The sequence below is a fragment of the Passer domesticus genome, chromosome 2, assembly GCF_036417665.1.
Source record: "Passer domesticus isolate bPasDom1 chromosome 2, bPasDom1.hap1, whole genome shotgun sequence".
Lineage (NCBI taxonomy): Eukaryota > Metazoa > Chordata > Aves > Passeriformes > Passeridae > Passer > Passer domesticus.
In genome coordinates this window covers 102,377,261-102,401,099 of record NC_087475.1, presented here as the reverse complement: position 1 = coordinate 102,401,099, position 23,839 = coordinate 102,377,261, and the positions used below count along the sequence as shown (strand labels likewise).

General features: G+C 39.6%; 1 protein-coding gene across 36 annotated transcripts in view; it reads left to right on the top strand.

Moving 5' to 3' along the window:
• Positions 1-23,839, top strand: part of ZBTB20 (zinc finger and BTB domain containing 20) — a 469,842-nt gene that overhangs the window by 368,842 nt on the left and 77,161 nt on the right. Inside the window, exon 8 of one of the 36 annotated variants that reach the window (XM_064410186.1) lies at positions 6,408-6,499. The exons of the other annotated variants lie outside the window; for them this stretch is intronic. The gene's annotated coding sequence lies outside the window, so the exon portion shown is untranslated. The remainder of the gene's footprint in view (positions 1-6,407; positions 6,500-23,839) is intronic. 36 annotated transcript variants of the gene reach the window in all.

The following is a 23,839-nucleotide window of genomic DNA, read 5'->3' as shown; positions in this document are numbered from 1 at the left end:
TTCATTTATACATGTATTTTAAAGCTGTAAGTGCTTTGTGTCTGCACAGAAAGGAGAGCCAGTCTTAGATCTGAAGCTACAACTGTCCTAGGCAAGTAGTTTGCAGACCTATGCTCAGGCTGAGATACTTTACATGGGAAAAAAGAAGCCAGGCTTTGCCTCCTTCTCTCCCTCCCAACTTTTTTCTTCACCCTCCTCTTGTCACGAAGAGCTGCCTTGGGGGGCTGTAATTCACAGAGAAAGAATCCTTGGCTATGATTCTGTAATTTCCATATCAGGGTAAGCTCTGTCTTGAAATTTATATTAGCAACAATTGTAAGAAATGATGAAAAATGTGAAAAAGCAATTAAATGGTCTGATAGAGTAGAGTGTTCAACACACCCATTATTGTTTGTCTTTATTGTTCCCAGAGAGGAGCATGTCATTTCTCAAGCCTGTAAGCAACACTGCCCAGCCCTAAACTGCTTAGGGATACCTGTGGAAAGGAAACTGGGCCCTAGAAGCTTTGAGTAACCCATCAAAACCAGGGAGCACTCAGCAACCATCAGAGGCTGGTCCTTAGTCCGACGTGGTCCTAACAACAAAGATCATAACTGTCACAAGTGAGGGAAGAGAAAAAGCAGATAATAGCAACAGTGGGGGGGAAATGGTAATTTCTTCTTCTAAGTATTTTCATAGTTCTGCATATCTCTTCTGCTTTCCTTAGAATATGTTCTCATGCAAATAGTGTGTGATTTCACATACTAACAGTGTTTACAGGACAGGAAAGGCAGAGATTCTGCCCATGGCGTATGATGTGAGTAAAGGTGCAGGATTGTTTTATGGAGAAAGAGAAAACGAGTTCTTTTGCAGTGTGGCTGCAATGTTGGCACAGAGAGAAGAAACAAGCTGTAGGCAGCCAGAGCTGTGCAGCAAAAGAAAGAGTGAGGTTTATGAATTAATTTAAAAAGGAACTTAACTTGGTGCACTCATCACAGTAGCATTTTATTAAGGTATTTTATCTGTATCTAAATAGCCTTGTGTAAAATGCCTGCCTAATACCTCATGGCTGTGAGTAGTTTGGCTGTTTTTTTAAGCCTGAATATTAGTACCTGGTGTTAAAAGAACAAACTCGCCCAAGGCAGCAAACCTGCATTCCTGCTTCCACCTTTTGTCATTTCTAGTCATCCTCAGAGCCTGTCAGGGTGCGTCAACAAGTCAGGGTTTTGACAGGAACTTAGAGACACAAGAGGGACCACAAACACCACTCTACAAAGTTTATTGATAGCCTCTCTCATGATGTGACAGGCCAAGGAAAGCTGTTGCAGGAGAGGTGATAGCAACGGCAGCACTTTATAGCCCTTCCTGATTTCAGCTTCTCCTTGGAAAGAGCTGTTGAAACCTCTTAGCGGTGTTAGACATATAGTTTAATCTCAGTAAGACATCACAGTGATGATGCATACATCAAAGACTCTGTTGTGTTTTCCCCTTTTTATGTGAGTTATGTTTACTCATTTGTTTAAAAAAAAATAGCATAATGATTTCAGTTTTAAGAGGCTTAAGCCCAATGCTTTGGAAAGTCTTAACAAAGAATGATTTAATGAACTGGCTATTGTGTTTATTGTTGTGCTCAGCTACTTAAGTATGTCATAGGCTCTGCAATACAAACAATTAATGGTCAAGCTTCTGAGCTCAAGTGCTACGGTCTTCTGCCTTCAGAAAAGGAGTAGCAGCATTTGAGGTCTGTTCCCACTTAAGCAGTAGTGCAATAAAAATCCAGTGGATTAAGACTAAATGCCTTGGGGTTGGATTTGTTGTTTGTTTGGTGGTACAACACAATAAAGTAGAACTTAATCCTGAATAAGAGCAGCACTGGAAAATTTCAGGAATGTACTGAGTAATACTTAAACATTTTCATCCCAACATTTCCTCTAAGGACACATCTCTCTTTAAAAAGTAATAGGGAAGAAAAGACTCTTGAGCTTTGTCTTGGATAATGCTGTGGGTGTGAGTGAGCTTTGCCCTGAGAAGATCATGCCCACCAAAATTAAGAATGGTTGATCTGCATTGCATACCCTGCTGTTAGACCACAGGGCATCATATGGCTCCTAATGCAGCTCAGCTGACAGTATGATGTTCGTACCCATCCTGAAAGTTGCACAGGATGTATCCCAACAATTCCTGGGTACTTTGGTTCCCCAGTGAAGTACAGGCTATGAATAATCTTTAAAAATTATCAAATCACCTTTTTTTTTCTTTTTTGCTGAAAAGACTTTTTCTCTTCAGTTTTATGATTTCTATCATGTCAGCTAACTACGGCTCCAAGTAAAGGCAGAAAGGCAGAGGAAGTGTAATTTTAATGCTGCTGTATTTTGTCATGGGTATTTCACATCTTCTGTTTTCACTGCTTATCTGCACTTTGTATTTATCACTGCAAAATGATAATGAGAAGGTGAGGGTTAAAGAAAGTAATGAATTTTTAGAGCTGTTTATTGTCCTCAAACATCATGATCCTCTAGGGCAATACCCCCCCACCTAGACTAAGCAGGCAGAAAAGAGGCATTTGGACACAAAATCAGCCACTAAGAAGTCAAAGCTCAGAGCTATCATAAAAAATTCCATCCTGAGAATAAAGGAAAGGCTGAGGCTGCCAGTGGAGCAGCTGAGTATCTATAGAGCTATGACTTGGTTTCCCTTTGCCATCCCTTGGCTGAAATCAAGCTATGACTCTGAGTTATTTACCTCTCTAGCCACAGGAAAATAGCAAACCTGAACATCCCGTCAGTGCTGTCCTTGTAACACGAACTGCCCCTTTTTTCATCTCTTAATACTGTCACATCTGAGTAGCAAACTACACTAACTCTGTAATAAATATTATAACAATGGTTACTGCTGCATTATATTTTACTAGGAATGCTTTTCCTAGTAAATTTGGATCAGGCCCTCTACCATTCTCCAGCCCAGTCCCATCAATGAATGCTCCCCCTGAGAGCTGCCTGTTCAGTCAGTCCAGTACTGTGGTATATAAACGTGCTATCAGCATAAGGTGTCCTGTACCAACTCCTCTCTTTATCTCTAGTCTGTTTACATTCAGTGTAATTCTTTTAATTCTTTGACTCAAATCATCTAATTCACAAAACTCCATCCCTTAGTCTTTCATTCTTCAGTTCTCACTCTGTGGGTAAAAGGAATAAACAGCAGTTGCTGGAACCCAGTGGCTGAACAGAGAGTTCATATTTCTTTACAGGCAGAATCTCCTCAGAGGAGGATTTTTGCTCCAAACTTTTTATTTTTTTTCCTTTTGAAGATTTGGAAAGAGTGTCATACATGTGTGCCCTGGCATGGTAACTCTTTTTTACTACCTGAAACAGTAGTTGTCCATGCTGACATAAGAGAAAACATGAATTCAGCAAATATACCAGGGCCACCAAAGAAGGGCTGCTGTAGCCCACAGACTTTCTTGCAGCCAGCTGACATTACCCAGATTTTCTTAAACTTCCTGGATAGTTTAAGCCCTGAGAAAACTACTCACATAGCACTGGTTTTACAGCATCTTTTGAAATAATAGTAATAAGGTATACTAGGCTTCCATTGTATTTTGTGGGAGAAAAAGACAAAGATGTGGCTTGAAGAAGAGTATAGCTCTTTAGTTTATGGAGATACATTGTCTTTATGCCTTAGAAAAATAGAACATTTTCTTGCATTTTAAGAGAGGTGAAAATAAAGTGTGAAGATAAACACTTTATACCCTTAAACTTATATTTCAGAAGTGACTTCTAAAATTGTGGGTAGTATGTTTAGAAATGTGGAATTATGGAGTAAGTGAAATTTTATTCTAGGCCCATGGGGAGCTTTATTTCAAATCAATTTCTTTATCCGAAGCCTGGTTGTGAGCAAGTATGTGAAATTTAGCATATCAGATTGTGAAAGTCTGGCAAAACTACACCAGGCAAACGGGGTGGATAAGAGACCAGGACACAATACTGTGTTCTTCATTAGAGATTTTGGGGAAATCTGAGTGAGCCTCCCCCAAGGTTTAGCAGAGAGTTAAAGAATCCAAGGGACACAGAATAGTTTTTGGCTTCTTGAGGTTTGTGATGTTGAGATACATACAACACTGTGAAGAATGAAGAACAAGTCAAAAAGAACATTTTTGCTCCCATAATTTCTCTTAAAAAGCCACTTTTGTACAGTAATTTCTCCGTTAGCTTTCAGTTCCAGCTATAAACTACAGGGACAGACATTCATTCAAAGATGATGAAGCCTTCATTATTTTTAGAAAGTTCATCATTGCACATTTACTTGTCCACTGCAAAGTATTTTCACAATTTAAACCTAAGGAGTTGTCAAAATAAATGAACAAAACATACTCTGTGATGCTTTATCCTTTATTTATTTCTGTTTTGTATTGTCTGTTGAACTGCTTGTTAATTTGAAAAATTCAGTTATTTGTGATAGATCAGCATCCTCACTGTTCCCCTTGAATTAGCAAGATCATGTTCTTTTCCAGACTAGCTGTGCTCCTGACAGCAAACACATTTGCTGAGACAATTATGTTTGGGCTGGAAGATCCATGGCCGCCTCAGTTAATCCAAAGGATTATTCCATGACAGATTATCCTAAATGAAGGTTTTCCCAAAGCACCTGCTTTCTGAAAGGTCACATCACTTCTGTGCAAATCAGAGTCCAGCCACATTTCAGTGCTCACAGGAGGAGGAATTCCAAAGGGAAGGGACGGAGGTGGCAGAACTGGGTGCCATGTGGTAGGCATGTCAGCGCAGGGAACGGCATGCCACACATCTGCTTGGGGCTCTGCCATGCCACAAGTTAACATTTTGATGAGCAATTTCCATTCTGTTGTTTTCTCTCAACACATGGGGTTCAAAAAACAGTTAAAAGAAAACTGTACCCATTTGCTCATCTCAGAAGCCTGTGATTTCAGAAGAGTCTGCCAGATTAATTTTCACATATAGAGTATTTCAGAGTTAGAACACACAGAGGAATGCAGTTTATCTTTGGAAATTGTAGTGTGATGGCCAGAGAAGAATAGGTGTGTATTGCTCAAACCTCATGGAATGACACTGACTGATGGCTTATAATTGTTAAAAAAAATCTATTGCTGTAATCACAACCTTTAGAGATTTCTCAAGTGTATGTAATAATCATGAATACTTGCCTTTCTAGGAAGAGGTTTTTCAGTGGCTATATTAAAAAATTAAAGACATGCAACAATCATTTTGCTGGCTGCACATCTGTGAAGAACCTGATTTTTATAATAACTGTACTTGAACTAGTTTTTCTTTAAACTTGCACTTGGATGATAGAATAAAATCTCTTAGTCTGCTACATTAAAACGCTTAATTTTTGTCCATACTATCTCTGTAAAACCCTATTGGGTGCGGGCAGACAGGAGGGCAGGGAGGGGAAATATCTGCAGAATTCCATTGGCATTGCTGCAGAGGCAGGTCTCACAGAGCACTCTTACTCAGACTTTATATTTTAATCAGAAATAGGCTAGTCTTTTGCTAATTTACCCTGAGCAGTAGCTGTCATGCAGTTGAGGAAAGAATTAGACATGTATTTCCTGGTTAAGCCTCTAATCTGATATTCATATAGCCAATTTGGTTGTAAATTTTGGCTACTGAAAATTTTCTGGCTTGCTGTAGGCCTGTATCTGTGTAATTGGAAGACAGAAGAGATTCTCTCACTTTAATCTGATGCTTATCTCCATCCTCCTTAAGGCAGGAGAACAGCCAAGGGATTTAGCATCTTCCTTGTTTTCTTGCAACCTACTGAGATTAACTATGGTTAGAAGCTCTTCTTGATGCATTTTGTAGCAGGATGTCCATGCTGCTAGATACCTTTTGTTGCTGAAGTCTGAAGCATTAAATTATTCAATAACCCCTTGTTGTCTTCCAGGAGAGTATCAGCTTGTAAAAAGCTAAATGATCAACACAAAAGTTATCCTCTGACATGCCCTTGCACCCACAGATCATGTTCATGCACTTGCTTCTAGAGCAGTTTTATAGGTTTCTCAGTAACCTTTTGCAGAGTTAATGTTACTGGTCCCTTTCGAGGGGTCCACTTGATTATATACCAGTAAAAAGAGATGGTATTTGAGAATGGTTGATATGCTCACAATTTTTGTAAGCAGAGACCTTGATGAGTTCCTCCACAGTCAGTCTCCTTGGGCTAAAATTTCAACCTGTTACATGGGGATTTAGCCACTCATTTCCCATAAACATCAATGGGAGTCATGTGGCTAAATCCCTGGGCAACACATTGAGAATGTATTCCCTTATGTTTAAACTCATTTTGATGCAGATGCTTTCTTGTGCAGGAAACAAGTGAAATGTAGAAGCCATTTATTTCTTTCATCTGTCTGCCCCAGATCTCCAGACTCCCAAATTATCTTCTCTTCTGCCTAGGCACTGCGATATCTCACAGGATTTGCTGAATCTGTGTGTGACACCAAGTTGGAGGCCAAGCTTCAAGACATTAGGACAATGAATGCTAATTGGTATTTATTACCTACTCGTGTGGGGAAAATTGGACAGATGACAGGCTGCCCCTTCACCCACGAGAACAAGATTTTTCATTTCTCTCAGTCCTCCATCACCTGCTGTATCACATATTAAAGGAGGGCCCACATGCTGTTTTTAACTAGTGGTCTTTGATGATGAGCTGCAGTGTAGGATCATTGCTTGGCTCTCGGTTGATGTGTGTTTTGTGATACTCTCCCACAAGGTTCAGGGATCTGCTATGAACATTATATGGAGACTCTACTAACTTCCTTAGTCAGGAAGAGGGTCTTTTAGACTAATTATTGGAGGGAGGGGAAATGAAAGGCTATCAGGATGTAGGCACAAATGTGAATATAGTATTTCAAAATTACTGGGCATGATTTTCAGTAATGGCATATGTGTGTTAAGATGCAATTTTGTGCCTGGAAAGAATTGTGTTCATTATAAATGGCAGGTGCTTTTAAAGCATTTAAATATTGCATTTTCTATTTCCACCTGCACACCAGGTAACTGGGTATTAATATGCTACTAGTTGAGCCCATGATTCATTGCAGGTGCAGTGCTTGGGAAATCAAGGATTGCATTGAGGTCCTGATGAAAATCATGCCCTCAGGCACATCTGAGCTCCATTTTGATCAACAAGCCAAAAATAAGACTTTTATTTCAATTACAGTTCGTCTGATTTTAAAGTTAATGATGCAACTTGAGGTCTATTGGCTTAGCTTCTGAGACCCAGGAAGGAGGATGTCTGGGACCTTGCCTATTCAGTGGAATAGAGGTTCGCATTAAATTCACTCTGATCTCATTACGTGTCTTTTATTTGGTCAGAAGCTCTATTTTTGCTCTTCCTGGCCTTATTGAATCTGTTGTTGATTCATTGTGCAGACTTGGTATTAATGAAAAAGACTGCCTCACTCAGGTCTCTCTGGAGGGTGAGATTTTCCATAGCCCTGTGTCTGTAGCACGCGTTGGAAGCACAGACTCTGATGGGTTGCCTTGTGAAACTAGATTCGAGCAGAGCTTTATTAATAGGCTGATGAGATGTATCAGCCTGGCGAGGCTGCCTGCCTCCATAATGAGCGAGGGCTGTATTTTACTTCACTTAACGAAGAGAAAAATCCTCAGCAATGCCTTTTCTGTACCCCTGCTATCACTGCTCCACATTCCACTTTCAAAGACCTCTTTAAAGGTCTCTATTATTCCAGCTGCCTTTAGGTGTCACTCGAAGCTTTGGGTTCCTCCTGTTCATCCGTGCCTTTGTGTGCTGAGCCCTGCCCTGCCATTCAGCTACCCCAGCAGCTTGGGGGTCACCCCCCAGCGACTGCTTTCTTTGCTTTGTGGTTCCATTGCTTGTCCACACAAGTTGCACAACATTAGGTTGAATGAAAATGAAAGTAATTCATTTTGGTAGCTTTTCTCATTTCCAGCAAAGCTGGATGTCAGAGGTCGCACTGCATTATTGAATTGGAAACTCTGCCACAGGAGAGGATGGTTGTCCTACAGTATGTTGTAGGCTGAAGAGCTGCATTTTCAGCTTGCATAAGGGTGGAGGGGCTGACTTCTGTCCTGTTTTTGTCAACCATTGTCAAGGTGTCCTAGCTTCTTTTGCTACTAAATTTCAGGAACTGTTAATCTGGTCTTTTCTCTTTCAAGATGGATATGAAAATTTTTGAGTGGGCCAAATACTTTCTTGGCCTTCTGATGAAGCTTAGGTCACTCATATGGTAAATCATTAATTTGGAGACTATATTCTGCCTTTGCTGGGAGTTAAAGTGGTGTTCTAATAGCTTCCTTCCATCTGGAACAGTCATAAACCAGATGGATTAGGGATTGGCACCACTTTTTTTGAATCTTTACCCAATTCACCCTGTGTAAAGGGACGTTGCAATATTTCCCAGACAATTGTTGCATGTATCCGGAATCACAAGTGAAAAATACCAGGATTGGATGTGTGGGCTGCCTCTTGGGAAAAGGTTTGAAGGGAGAGCAATAAAAGTTATAGCTTTCTTCAGCAATGTTATATTGGAGTCCATGATTAGGAACCATACGTAAGAATATTTTTGTATCTAAGTATTATTTGAAAAAGTAGAAATCTAGTCATGTAATCTTTCAATTCCAAAGCTTGTAGCACCTTGGGTAAAGCCATTTCAATTCAGAATTTGCATCTGATACAGATAGGTTTTGAAGGATGTTGTGTATAAAGATGCTGGCATCTTCTCTTACCAGATTCATTGTCCTCATCCATGATGAATTCATTTTCATGAAAACGAATTCATCACACTGCATTTCAGTACATTCCTTTAATATGATTTAGTAAGACTGAAAATATCACCAGAAACTAGAAGTTGCACCTATATTTATTTATTTATTTAGTTAAATTAGAAATATTATTGTTTTCATTAGTGAATGGCTAGAAGGAAGTAGTCAAGTGGTTGTGCAGATAGCATTTATTGTGGAGAGTGTTTTAATTTATGATATGCCTTTAAAGAACTGTTCTTTGTCCCAGGCCACACTGCAGTGTTTAAGAATTGCTTCAAGAACACTTCTGATGTTTCTGAATGCCAGAACAGATTCATAGTGGTAGCCTGTTTTATTTTGGCTTAAAGAAAAGAAAGGAAAGAAAGAAAGATAATACAAGAAAGATCATAAAATTCAGGTGACAAAATTTAAAGGTTCACAGAGACTTCTTACACATACCAGAGACATGGTACTGAAAAGTGCAAGAAGGAAAGTGTGCCTAAGGTGAGTGTGCCTAAATGGGCAAAAGTGGAAGAGGTTGTTCTGGTCGAGAAAGCACTTTTCACTAAGCTCAAGTCTAGGATAAGGAGATCCATAAGAAAGGTTTATAAATCTCCAATAAAAGTTACAGAGAAAAGGGTACAACACTGTTTGGAAAAGCAAAGACCAAACCCATAAAAAGAAAAGTTCTGCACTTTAACTTGAGTTTGAGGGGGAATAGATGGGGACATTATCAAAGAAAAGGAGAAGGATATAAGGACAGGAATACTGAGGCATTGTAAAGAATTTCTTTTTGTTTGTCATCATTGTTTGTATTGAAGACCTTTATGATTTTCAGCCAATTAAGAGTCCGTGTAGACACCTTCCACAGAGGGTGCAGTGGCATATTGTCTGAGATCATGTTGTGTATGCATCCTAGAGCATGCAGGGAACTGGGATGAGTGGTTTTGGTGCTCCTAACAAAAAATAAAATCCAAACAAACCAATCAAATAACACAATCTGTTCTGGAAGTTAGACGGAGAAACGAGATTCAAAAATTGCTCAATTACTTTGAAAGACCAAGCGGTTGTCTTATGAATTAATTTGGCAAACCTTGTTTCAGTGGTTTGTAAATTGTTTACCATTACAGTTAAAACCATAAACAATTTTTTGTAGGCTGTTTAGTCTTTAATGACTCTTTCCACTTGGCTGGAAGAATCTGTCCATGCCTGAGTGCCTCAATGCCTAATGCCTCCTGTGCTGAACAGCCCATCCCTCTGGTCCCAGGTGCCATGTCTGTGGATGGGCACCTTGTGAAGCAGTAAATGCCAGGAGGTTCTATCACTTCCTACTACCAGCTCGATGCTGGTCTGTGAAGCAGTAATTGGCAGCCAATTTTGTGTATTGCATCCAGGATCCATTTCCCAGGATATCCATGAGGATAGAAGAGATGGGGCAAATGTTATCAGTACAGAAGTTAAAAATTCATTCCAGTCTGTCTTTGTGGTTTTACGATAAGGAGTGTATTAGAAGAGCCAGTTCCTTTTAGCAGTTTCTCCCTGAAATGTGCTAGAATGACAAGTGTTCAGATGAAATCCTTTGTGCTAGCACCTCTCTCTCTTCATCTTCTGCCATTCCTAAATTGCAAATTTGTCTCAAGAAAGATTCTAATTTGAGGTAGTAGGTCAAGAAATGTGTCTCTTGGAGCAACTCATTACAAAACACTTAAAATACAGCTGTGTCTCTTGTTATAAAATCAAATCAAACTGAACTATAACAAACATTATAAGAGAACAAAAACACCAAAGTAATAAGCAGAAACATATTGGCATTCAACATTAGCTCACCTGACCCTCATAATATGGAAATACCCAAATTAACTAGTTATTTGAAAACTGAAGACGAGAGCACAACCTGTTAACAGCAGTAGTCCAGTTTCCATATTGCCATATTTGTAACATGTACCAGCACAAACCAGGGAGTGAAATTTAGACTTACACCTAGGTTTTGCTGCTAACTCTTTAAATTTGTGGTGGATGAACTCCAAAAACTGCTCAAGCATGGGACCAACAGGAAATTAAAAGCTTTTCTCTCTTAAAATGCCAGCTATATAGAAGTTACACATCCACTACTGTGGTTCTCAACTTCCTAAAAACATATAGGCTGTTTTCCCATTATTTATTCCAATCAGTATCAAAGTTACAGTAGTCTGGTGACAGTCTTGCCTTTTGCCATTTTGTTTCAATTTATCTCCAAGACATCTAGAAACTAGAAAAATTGTTAACAAAAGGCCAGTTTCACTAATGTCAGTGAGAGTACCAAAATAAGAAAATCTTCTGAGGATTAGGCCCTCAGTGTTCATACCAGATGGAAATAGGTTGGGATTCCATTCAAATGTCAGATGGTGGTGGCAGCTAGTGCTGCTTGATTTTGAAACCTGACATATTCTGCCCTGCCTGTGTTAGAGGCAATTATGTGGCCCCAGAGCACAGCTTTCAGGGCTAGTGTCTTGTTCCAGCACCAGTTCCAGATGATGATCCACAAAAAAGGGCAGTTTTCTGTCTTCATCGCAAAGGAACGGCGTAGAAACACAGTCTTGCAGAATGGCATCTTTAGTTAAGAGGAACAAAAGGCTGAGCTGGGAAGGTCATTGTTTTGTCTTTTTTTGCTTATTGCTTGCCTGATTTCTAACTTTAGAGTTAATATGAAACATATCTCCTTTGGTCGTCCATTTTCTGTGACTATTTGTATTATCTGTAAAGAATTGTTAATGCCTTACAAAATGTTTTCATGATGATGGAGTATGTTTGAAATAGGGATTTTAAAATATGGATTACTGATGTGATCATTTGCCCCATCTACAACCTTTCTAGATAATCTCTAATATAACAGGCTTTAAAAAAATAGAGCATGTGATAATAGGAGCTGCTTATTTGCTCCTTTGCAGAGCTAGGAAGAGATCTGTATTTTCACTTTGCAAACCTTGGCAAAGATATAATGCTGTATATGCCTTTTTTTAAATTATGTAATTTGCTTTCATGTCCAGAAGTAAAACTGCCTAAGGTACCACCAATAAGAAACTTGACAGTGGGGGAATACCCCAGGAGACTTGTATGCTATTTTTTGATAGATAGATAGATAGATAGATAGATAGATAGATAGACAGACAGACTTTAGACATTAACAGATACTATTACAGCAAGACAGTTTTCTGGACTTTTTGCTCTGAGAACTACAAAAATAAGTGTCTAACATTAAATAGAACAACAAAATGCCTTCCTGAACTGTATCGTGATTTGACAAATCTCGACTGAATGTAAATGAGATAGCTCAAATGCCAATACCCTGACAAAAATAGAGCAGAGATGTTAGATTAAAAAAAATGTATAATCTAGGTTAGTAATTGCTCTTTCTGTTTTTAAAAAAAATGAAAAGATAATTTAGCAAACCTTGGATCATTCACTGCCAGCTTACTTAATAGATTGACACAGAAGTTTTCCAAAATTCTCTTAATTTTACAAAACACTAGTTCATTGCTGCAACCTGAAATGAAACTGTTTACAGCTCTGTGCTAAGTAGAAAGTTCAAATCAATTCTTGTCCATTAGAGTTAGGCATAACTGATGAAATATCCCCAGAGGAGTATTGTAAATGTATCAAGATGTCCTCCCCCATTACAGAAATGGGGAGGCATGGTGAATTACTTACCTTCTCTCTTACACTTCATGTCTCTGAAATGCTGCCAGGCAGAAAAAGCTTATCTTGTCTCACTGGGTTCAAGAGAGGTCTATGCTGTAGTCTGGGATACAGGGGAGGAAAAAAAAGGTAGTAGTACTGAGGGCAGACCCATATTAGGCTTTATTCCCAGACAGGACCAAAACAAAAAAAAAATAGGGAGAAAAGCTGCTCAATAACCAACAGTGGATTCAAAATGCATGCAGGAAATATCTGATCCAAAAATCAGTACTAGGGAGTTTTTAATAATGTAACTGGAATTTTTGTGCAGTCAGCTATATAATAAATTCACTCATTAAAATATACACTGAAATAGCATTGGGGCAGAACATACAAATGATAGAAACCAAGAAAACCATGCTTAAGGATGTCTCCAAATGCCAGGGTTCTGTGTGCATGGTATTGAAAGTAGTAAGCATTCACAATTTCTTTCCATCAGGAAAAGAGCCTCCAGCCTACTTTTCACTTGCTATGAATTTGGCTCTAGGATTGTACTTGAAATTGTAAAGAATGGGAATTCTAGGTTCTTGCATCAGGAGGCCTTTTGTGTAAGACCTTTGCTAGGGGTGTAACGAAGTCTGTGGCTGCCAGACACACTTTACAACACCTGACTGAGATGTTCCCAGTCTGCTCTTGCTGCTGACAAGCAAGAGTGCTCAGTTATGGGGTCAGAGTGATCTCAGCTGCATGAGACAGTCTGCCAGCAAGCAGAAGATAGTAGAGCAGAGGGGAAAACACAACGTAGTGAGACCTCTTGTAGACTGAATGGCAGAGAAGAGAGAAAAGGAGACACAGAGCTGGGAACAGCCATGTTCCAAACTGGTCTGTGAAACTGATCTTGATGTAGGCAAAAGAGTTCAGGTTTAAGAAAGACTCAAATGTCCTGTGCCCTCTGAGCATTCAGAAGCAAATCAGAAACACATAATTCAGTAGGAAGGAGTCTGCTTCTCCCCTTAACAGCCCCAGAAAAAGCTGCCATAACAAACTATTGTCTGTGCTGCCTGCAGAGAAATTAGACTTGCTTTGCATGGTGCATGAAGTTTTAAGCAACTTTGGAATGAAGCAAAGGGAGAATATAGGGTCAGAAGTTTAAAAATCCCATGTGTGGTTTTTCTGGCTCCTGGGACTTCTAACACAGCAGCTTCTACTGATCGCAGTTGCAACAAGTGGATGCAAAAGGAAAAGAAAAGGCAGAACAGGAATAATGGAAGTGGCTGGGAGGGGAAAAAAAATTAGTATTCAAAGTAAAATATTTGTTAAGTAAAAGCACAGGACAAAATTTTGTGAGAAATGGAAAAGCTTCAAGGTCCAATTTAATTATGTGGAAGGGCAGGAGGAAAAGGGTCTTCTTCAGGGCCTTCAATCACAAAGTGGACAGTGAAACTATTCCAAGAGTTAAATCACTGGCTTGGAAATGTAAAGCCTAATTTTCAGATTTGTGCTTATTGCTTTCTTCTGTGAGCCTGGCAAGTAACATCATCTCCAAGCCTTAGTTTCTAGCCTGAGATTTAGGAATGTTTGCACTTCAGTAACCTAGAAGGAATTTATGAGACAAAATATTTTGAAGGTCATGTCTCATAAAAGGTCTTCATAAAGGAGAAGATGATGCTTCAGCTGTATGGTTCACATAAGTATCTACAGAAGAAAGAAATATTGAGAATGCACATCATAAGTGAGACCTAACTTGAGAGCAGTGGGATGTAGATTTGGTTGTACAAAATGCTCTTCCATCATAAGAGATGTCCAGCTCTCCTCCCAGTCTCAGGTATTGTTTTCAAAGGATTTGACTCGTATCAGAATGCATTAAACACACAACTGACTGTTGGAATCTAATGGATATTGAGGCACTAGCAAAAGTCCCCTGATGTCATTAGCATATGATCTCAGCACTGCTCATAATCAGAAGAAATCATTGTTTGGACGGCTGGACTTTATGTCCAAAAATACAAAACATTTTGTATTTTTCTCCCTAATTTTCCTTCCAAACCGTAGTGTCTAAGACAGCCTCTGTTGAGAATACCCACCGATGCATTAGCAGCACAAGGAAATGGTCTGATCACTCTATGTAACTATAAAGAAACAGGTTTCATTTATGATTGATGTAGTGGTGTTCCTTCCCCCCAGCAGAAACCTTCCTGACTCCTCTGTCCAAAGCACCAGAGCCAGCTGCCTCTGCCCACCCCTCCCATATCCCATATCCAGTGTTTTCCCCACAAGCTGCTCTTTTTCATCCTTGAGGTCTTTGAGGGAAAACAGCTCTTTGAAATGCTCAGGGAGCATAGCACAAATGGGCCCAAAGGCTGCTTCTTACAAGGCCAAGGAATAATCATTTAAACTCCCTGCACTCCAAGATGTATTTCCCTGCTGACACTACTGTCACATACTGCTGTATACATCTTTGCTCTGGGAAGAGAGAGCTGTATGTTGCTTTCAACCAGTCTTCACTTCTCTCCCACTCCTTCTGGATGAAGAAGGCTCAAGGACATGAAGTGGGATTGCCAGAAAACAACAAAATGCAGCCACAGGTTACACCGAGTGATTAGTTGGAAGGCTTCTGTTCTCCCTGCTGTGATCTAGCTAGAGGATGTTTGACACCTGGCATAACATTTAAACATAAATGTTTAAATTTAGGGCAATTTTCCTGGAAAGTAAGGTCTCTGATCACTTATTAAGGTGTCTTCCTATATTGTGTCAGAAAGCCTTAATCCCACCCTATTTCACTCTCTATCTCATGGCATGCAATTCTTCATGAAGTAAAACCATTTGGAAAAATATTAAGAGTTCCTTATTTCATCTTTTATATTTTGAGTCTTTAATCTTAGGCCTGGCAGGACCTAAAATGGCATCCGTGCATACTTGTCCATATTCTATTTTTTTCTGCCATATTTCTCTCCTAATGAACATTTTCAAAATGTTCAGCAGAGGATTTTTGTGATTATAAGTACTTATGCATCATTTGGAATCTGTCCTCCTGCTTGAAAAGTTTGTCATTCTGTTTAAAACAGGAAGCATATGACTTAGATGACCAGACTCATGATAAAAATAGCAAATGGTAAAAAAATAATCCTTTGTATATTGCCAAAGGGATATATACCATTTATCCAAACTGCTCAGCTCATGCAACTGAACAAAAACATCACTTGAAAAATAAAGACTAGGCTACCAAAAATAAAAAGAGGGTAAATTCTTCCATTCTTAATCAGTTGTTCAGTCAACTCTACTAATCCTTCCTGACCAGGCTTGGAGATAGGGAACAGCTGTAAACATATGTCAGAATAATTGAATAATTGCATATATAGCTTTTCTGGACATAGCATTGCTATAAATAGCATGGCTGATCTCTCAGGACCTCAGAAGCCACCTTTAACCCCATTCTGCATATCCTCATTGAAAATCAAAGGAATTGTATTGCTTCAATACAGAATTCTTTTCTTTTTTTCATAATGAATTGCAAAATTCACACCTTTTATTTGTCATTGCTCCAGGAATCAAAATTGCCACTAAGGCACTATGGACCATTTTAGTTTATGGCCTGTGATACTGGTAAGATATAAACAAGGAAAGAAAGAAGAAAAATTAATTAGGGATCAGGAGAAGAGGTTGTTTTCTTTGTAAGCATTAAAAAACTTGAGATATTAGAAATTGTACTGTGGAGGAGAAACTTGTGAGCAAAGGCAGAAGAATCACTACCTCCTGTAGCTCTGCTTTGGGAGAGTGCTGTGTTAGGAATGGCAGACATACTCATGATAACATACAGATAGTTTTGCTGGTATGAGCTTGGGATATACATACTCCCCATTTCCAAGTGGTGCTGCTCAGCCCACATAAAAGAGGATGCAGGGAGAAGTTTTGGAGTCCTTTAATGGAGTATACATATAATATAAGAGAAAAGGGATTTAGGTAAGATTTGGGCATAGTGGGTCTCTCTTCTGTAATTACAGGAGTAATTGACCTTATCCCTTCATCTTCAACCAAATTCTTCAGATATCACAGAAGAGATATCACAAAGCTCAGGGAGTGCTCAGTGACTGTCAGATGTTTCCAAGTTGCATATGTGAGTGTATGTGTAAATACATATACAAACATGCCTGTAAATATATATATGTATATATATATGTAAAAATTAAGTAGTTGCTTGCATATATGCATACATGAATATGTATAACTGTTGATGTTTGGTGGGTTTGTGTGCAGACATATATATGTTATTTATGTTGAATATGTGAGATATATTCATATAGTCACTAATTTCAGTCTAGTAACAGGGTCAAAAATAAGCATGGCATGTCTGATTAAGAAACCTGCTCTCTTTTCTAAAGCAGTGACACTGACTTTCTTCTAATGCAAAACAGAAATTGCATATGAGACAGATTTTGGATAAAGACTGGACCTTAGGTTTCTGTGGTTCTAATGAAGAATGTTATATCTGTAACAGAGGAAGATCCTGTTTCCTTGTCTGGGAAGAAGCAGTTGTTTGAAGGTGCATTGGTTGGAGAATTGTTTATCTAATTCTTAGGGGAAAGCCTTAGCCAGCAGGAGATGCTAATGTAGGACATTCAAATTACTCCTGTGAAGAATTAATTTAAAATACATGTATATGATTCATTACAGGGCTATTTCTTCTACATACATGACATATGGTGCTTTCTGAACCTTGGTCTTGTTAAGAGCTGAAATTATCTGACTGAGAAAGGTGGTGGCTTTATAGATTTCATTCTAGGACGTTTGAGCATTGGAAACCATTAAACAAAAATCATGAAATATGCAGATCACCTTGGGGTGGCTGCAAACAACTTATTTCGGGGAAAACAGTAATAATGGATACCATAGTCCACAGGTATTCAAGGACACCTGTCCTCCATCCTTTGGGCCTTGTATCATCTTGAAGCAGATGGATTGTTACTGAGATCATGATGCAACATAAGTTCTTGCTCATGTATTTTTTCCAAACCTGCTCTAATCCACTGTGCTCCCTGTAGCCCTTGGAGATCATCTTCACTGGAAGGAGGAGTTGAGGCAGCTATAGTATCTGGGGCTTTGTGATGAGTGTGAAAAGCCCCTTCTGGGTGTTTGGGGGGTAGACTTGGTGTATCCATGGGTCATCTCTGTGCTGTTATAAATAGGCTTCTGTAAACAAGAGGACAAATTACTTTGACTTGTTCCAGACAGACATCCAGTACGTGCAGCTCAGCAGGCAGCTTTCTGAGTCACTGTATGCAAATGAAGCCTCCCGTGAGACTTTGCGATAAAATAGAAGAAAGCTTCTTGTTATTTCAGTAATCATGAGCCAAATAAACTAAGGCTGTCCATAGAGCCACCCTTAACGTGGGGGAAGGACTGTCTGTGGCTTCTCCTTTCTCTTCTAAAGGCAATGGAATTCTCAGGAGTCACTGGGCCATCTTAATTTAGCCAAGTTTTGTGTTTGGTTTGACTAGAAAATGACCTCTTAAAAATGAGCCCTATCCTGTGCAGTCAAAGGAAAACTTGACCACTTTTGAGTCAGAGTCACAGTCCAGACTAGCTGCTGCTGTGCTTTTTTTTCTGGATTACCTAGCTATCAAAGCCCACTTGATGCTTAAATAGCCATTCAAAACAGTGCATGATGTCTTGGCTCTGAGCAAAGAACAGTCAGAAAAGTCTGAATAGACTGATCAGCACCAATAAAAAGTTCCAATCTGACTGACTAGATACAGGAACAAGCTTTTTGTATAAATCCAAGATACAGCCACGCAGGATAGATGTACTCACAGAGAGAGCTCAGTATGTGAAATTGCAGGAATCATTTGAAAAAATGTTTGCACAGATAAATGTAATGAATTTCCTTTTCTCTCCTTTTGCTTTGTCATATTCCTCATCCATACAAAGCCACAGTTTATCTTCCTGTCCTCAGGAACAAGGAAGCTGCCAGGCACAAATTGAAGAGCCCACACTAGCACAGAATGGAGCGAAACATTCTCCATCATCTGTACAGATCTGACCAGCCTGTATTTAAGTTTTCTCTCTGTGCAGGCATAAATGCAATTAGGAAACCTATGATTTCTCCTGAGCCTTGCCAGTCTGACAGCTTGGGAGAAAGAAGTGAGGAGAATGCAGGGAGTCACTGGGCTAACAGTGATCAGCAGCCGCACTCAAAATGTCTGTTCAATCAAGGAGGGTGTACCGGGCACTGACGTCTCACTTCACTCCACAAACTGCAGCATCTCAGCACTTGGAGGCACCCTGCTCATTGTCAATCAGTCTGTGACAGCCAGCACTGCCTCCGCAAGCACTTCATTCCCCCTCCCGCCCTTTCTGGAGTGGTAGGAACTGAAGATGACAGGAAACCAAAGTTAATGAAAGGTGAGAGTGTCAGACAAGAGAGTTATCCTCCTAAATGCAAGACAAGGGTAAACACACAAATTAAAGCCCAGTTACTGTGATGGTGCCAGGAGAGGTAAGTAGGAGAGACAGAAAAAAGACGTATACTACAGGGTATTACAAACTAAATACGTGGAAGTAAAGAACAAGGGACTGACTAGAAATGAGTAAAGAGAGACTCAAAAAGGCAGATAAAGGGACAGGCAGAAAGGAAAATGTGGAAAAGGAAGAAACACAGTGGAATGGATGGGTATCATTTATACTACATCCTCTCATGAGATTCTGTGCCAAAAAAAATAGAGGCGATAGGATCTTTGAAACCTTTAAAAGAGAGTAAACATACAATTTATATTAAAATAAAATGAGTGTGAGTGTAACACAACAAGCTGCTCTTAAAAATACTTCTCTGTATTCATAGCAGCATACAGTAACATCACCGTGAGCTGAATGACTTAGAGCCCTACAAATCAAAGTTAGCATGGGCCCCAAATACTTCATTAAACTCTTATGCATGTACTATGTAGTATCACTGTACAGGAAGAGGTTGGGTATTTTTTTTGCAAAAGCATGTATGTGTTTGTTCCCTACATGCTATAGACAATTTTACATAGATGAAATTGCCACAAATTACTCAGTCGAAGATTTTAGATGAGTTGCCAATTATTTTACAGTCTTCATACCATGGAAAAACTGTTCTGAACACATACATGTTGCATTCCTGTCCTGAATTTCACCTCAAATTTGCTTTCAAAGTTGCATCTATGTCATTCCTTGAGACTTAAACCAAAAAGAAGTTCTGATGCATTTGGTAAAGAAATTGTGATATAAAAGTCTTTTTTGGAGAAAGTGAAGGGCTGCATGTAAGAAAACAGGTCAATAACTTCCACAAGTTAAAATCTTACAAGAGAAGTGGCAAATGGAGTCAGCTTAGCTCCCACTTAGCAGAAAGTTTCCTTAGAGCTGAAAAGTAGTGTCTGATAAGACACTTCTCTAGAGCCCCCTAACCTGTTAATAGGAATACAAAAATCTTTAAAGTGACTCTAAAAAGTTTTACTCAGTATACTGCACATTGGAAGTACCACAGCCATGTAACAATACTGAACTTGTATGGCTTTGCCTCTTGTAGATGAATCCCAAGCCAAGTGATCATTTGAGGCTTTCCATAGTAGGATATCTTCCTTTCATTTACACAGGTATCTATAATTGCACATTATACTAAGTGGTGAAGAATGTGGCATTTTTAATGTCCTAAAGACTGTAGCGGCCCCTCAGGCTGAAGCCTCCTGCTCAAAGTTTCAAAGGACAGGAGAATACAATGACAATTATACTCTTTTGAAATAGAAGGTACAGCCAGGGCAGATGCTCACTTAGCTGTAACTGAGCTGCTAAAACAAAAGCTGTGTTTACCTGCTGCTGCTCAGTAGATTTGAAGTCTGACAGATCTGTTTGCTGCAATGCAAGAGGAGCCATGAGCATGCTTTAGGTTTAATGGCACACCTCTTGATAAGCCCTGAAATACTGCTGTGGGAGGTGAAGAGAAGGTGAAAATACTCTTCCCTGACTCAGAAACCATCCCCAGACCATGAAATACACTTTGGCTGGGAAAAGGTGCATCACAAGGGTGTCTAAAAAAGCACAAGGGTCAGTAAAGAACCATGGACAAAATCTGTCAGATTTAACAGAACATTAATTCAAGCTGCTAGGCTTTAAAACCAAGCTTTTCATTAATTGATTTTGTGGGAATGTAAACTGAAGCCCAGCTGATGAATCTTGGCAACTGTCATATGATTAGTTTTTGTAAATGTTAATAATAAAAGGATGTTCAGTAAAAGACAGCCTTTAAATTAACACTATTTAGAACTGCTTTTCTAATATATAGCACATGGATTTCCATTGACATCGTTGAGATGACTTCATACATAACCTGGGACAAGTTTTGGCCCCAAATGTTCTATAATTAAGTGCTAAGTAGCTCACACAGTAAACTCTTCTGGATAACTTACTTAAAGCTGCTAGCATTTAAATGGCCACGACTGTTGGGGGTCTTGATGTTAATGCCCCATTAATCCCTCTGCTCTGGGAGTCAGGTTTGCCTGCTTTAACATCTGTTGCACCAGCAGTAGGCACCTACGCTGGCAATATGCAGACAGTCAGGTACACAGGGGAGGGTCTGCAGATCTCTGCTGAAGGGACTGTTGTAGCAGAACCACAGCTTGCATTAGATGAAGCCATGCTCATTGCTTCTGGCTGAAAAATCATCTTTATGTATCATATCCAGCCAAGCCCAGTAAGGGCTAACATTTTTTAATAATGTCCTAGACTCCCATTTGAGTCTACCAGCATCTCTTTTTTTAGCAGAAGCTGAGTCAGACATAAAATAAAGATTAGGTTTCTAATACCTAATATATTCTGAGCCAGAAAAAAAATCTTTGCACCTTTTGGATGTCAAGATACCTGTATTTTAAAATTAGGATCTAGTTGCATTTGACTTTTATTGCTCAGGTCTCAGAAATCTTAGACTTGTCAGAGATGTAGATGCTTTCTGAATATAGAAGCATGGTGTTGTTTGCATTAGTATTTGGGAGGTATCGTAACAAGATCTTTCTTATTGTGGATCCCACTATGATTATCTCTGTGGGGGATGGTTTGAAAACTTCAGCTCATATACAGAGCAAGTGCTTGCTTGCATAGAATTAATATTCCGGTGCTCTATGGATGACACTGGCTTCTAGGTCATTCTCAGGCATAATCTGAGAGATACTTCTTGATCTTTGAGGGGCTTTATGGGGTTTGGTTGCTTTCTTAACATCTGAGTTAGCCTGATTACCTCTGCCATTGTTTCTTTTCCATGCCTTGTCTCACTGGTTACAGTGGTACACCCCTCCTTGGGGAAAGTCCAATATTGTTTTACTGGGGGGAAGAGCCCTATCTATTTTCCCAAGCTTGGGTGGAAGGCTATATAGACTGAGGAGGGGAGAGCCAAGATTGTTTCTGTGAGCTGAGAGGCCTTTTTTTAATGTTGGTATGAGACAAACTGTTCTTTGTATATGATTTTAGGTAACATTTGCATACACACATGAAAGTTCTAGGTAGGCTTGTTTTATAAATCTTAGTAAATTTTAACCATCCCTTTACAACTTGAAGAAAGTTGTTTTAAGTATTGTCAAAGTGATAAAAATCACACCACTTTAAGCAGTTTGAGTCGCTAGTGACTGCAGTGTTATGCATGGTGTTTAGAAAAGCTCTCAGCTGTCAGTCATATCAGCAGCACACATAGGGGTAGGAGTGCTGATTTGGACAGGCTGAAGGTAATTAAATCATCCCCTCAATAAGGACTCACAGGATGAACTCTAAAATTAGCTTGCACTTGGGGGAGTGAGCAACATTGTATTTTGTCCTCATATTTAAGTTTTCCTAGCCAGAATGGGTGTCAGAAGTGTCTGTCAGCTGCTTGGAAGGTCCTCTGTGACGTACATGGGGCTTTAGGATGCTGGCCCTGTGGAAGCTGGAGTAAGCCATGAATTACTACATGAATCTTGTAAGTGTAGAGGTCAGGTTATCTGTGCACATCAGCTGGAAGGTAAACACCCAGCCTGCAGCTACCTTTGTCACAAGAGTCCTCAGCACTAGGCAGATGCATGGTGGGCTTGTCTTCTGTCAGATTCAGCAGGAATTCCTTCTGTTCTTTAAAAGAACCTATATGTGGCTCTGCAGATGGACAGGTTACCACTAGTTAGCAGGGACCTGCAGAAAGCTAATAAGAGCATAGGCTGTGCTTGGTCAATACATGGGCTTCAGAGAAAAAACCAGTTGATAAATTTCCCTCTTTGGTTGCTCAGATTTGCCAACATATTGTACAACCCTCCCACTCAGCACAGATGTTTGTAGAGTCAAGCTATAGACAGAGACCACCAATCTTTCTTTAAATCATTAATTTTTGCATGGATTGGGGAGTAATTTTTTACTCGTTTTTTACCCAGGCAATGGCCTGGGTAGTACTGAGAATACCTTATCTCATATTGCTTCTGAAATCACTGTTTCATTGAACCTCCAGCCATGGGGTATGATTTGCAATGCAATCAGTATTGCATTTATGTTTACCATTTTGTGCAGGAAGCACCACTGCTGGTACAACCAGCTAAACTTCTTGACAAATGTATCTTAATGCTGAATTTGGAGTTGGGCCCCTGAAGGTGGAGCAAGGGGAAAGTTTCCTGGATGTGTTGACCAGTGAGGAAGTTTAGCAGAATTATAACTCAGATGCCAATATGATCTTTATATAGTCTCACCTGAAACTTTGTGAGATGTTCTCCCTTCACACCATGGGAGGAACCTACAGGCAGCAGTGCTGAGACTCATGAGACCTTGGGCTGAGTGAAGTGTCAGGAAGATGCTGCAGTGTCAGGAAGGTGCTACCTTTTCATGACTACGTGGCAGCATAAAATTTGAAGTAGCCCCTCCTATGTAAGGCCAGAGAGGAGTTAAATCACTTAGTGTCTCTGGTTCAAACAAGGTTGTCTTTTTTCCCCTTCCTTCCAGAAAATATAAAACCAGATGCCACTCAAATGAAGATACCAATAACCTAATTTTCTCTTTGATAACAGGACTGCTGCAAAGACAGACTTTGTTCTTCTTGCTGAAAACTGTCAGTAAAAAGTTTATTTCTCTGTCTACTTTCCTCTTGCTTCTCACCCATAAGGTCCTTACTTTCCAGTTAAAAAAACTAAGGATTATTTCCAGTGCAGGCAAAAATCAGTCAGGATCTGATTTATTTGATGTGGTAACTTCGGCGTCTCAGGTTTAGCTGGTGGTTTTCCTGTCTGCACTCCTTGTTGCTGGGGAGGTTATGGATTAGAAGTGACAGAAATGTTTAATCTCACTGTGTCCAGACGCTTGCACTCCCTTCACTGCCACCCCCTGCATGTCTCTGTCATACTTTTTGTCTGTGTGTGCAGCTTTTTGTGGTGTTTCAATACTCAGGAAAGTGGAGTGAAATTTTTTTCTTCTATAGGCTTATATCCATGATT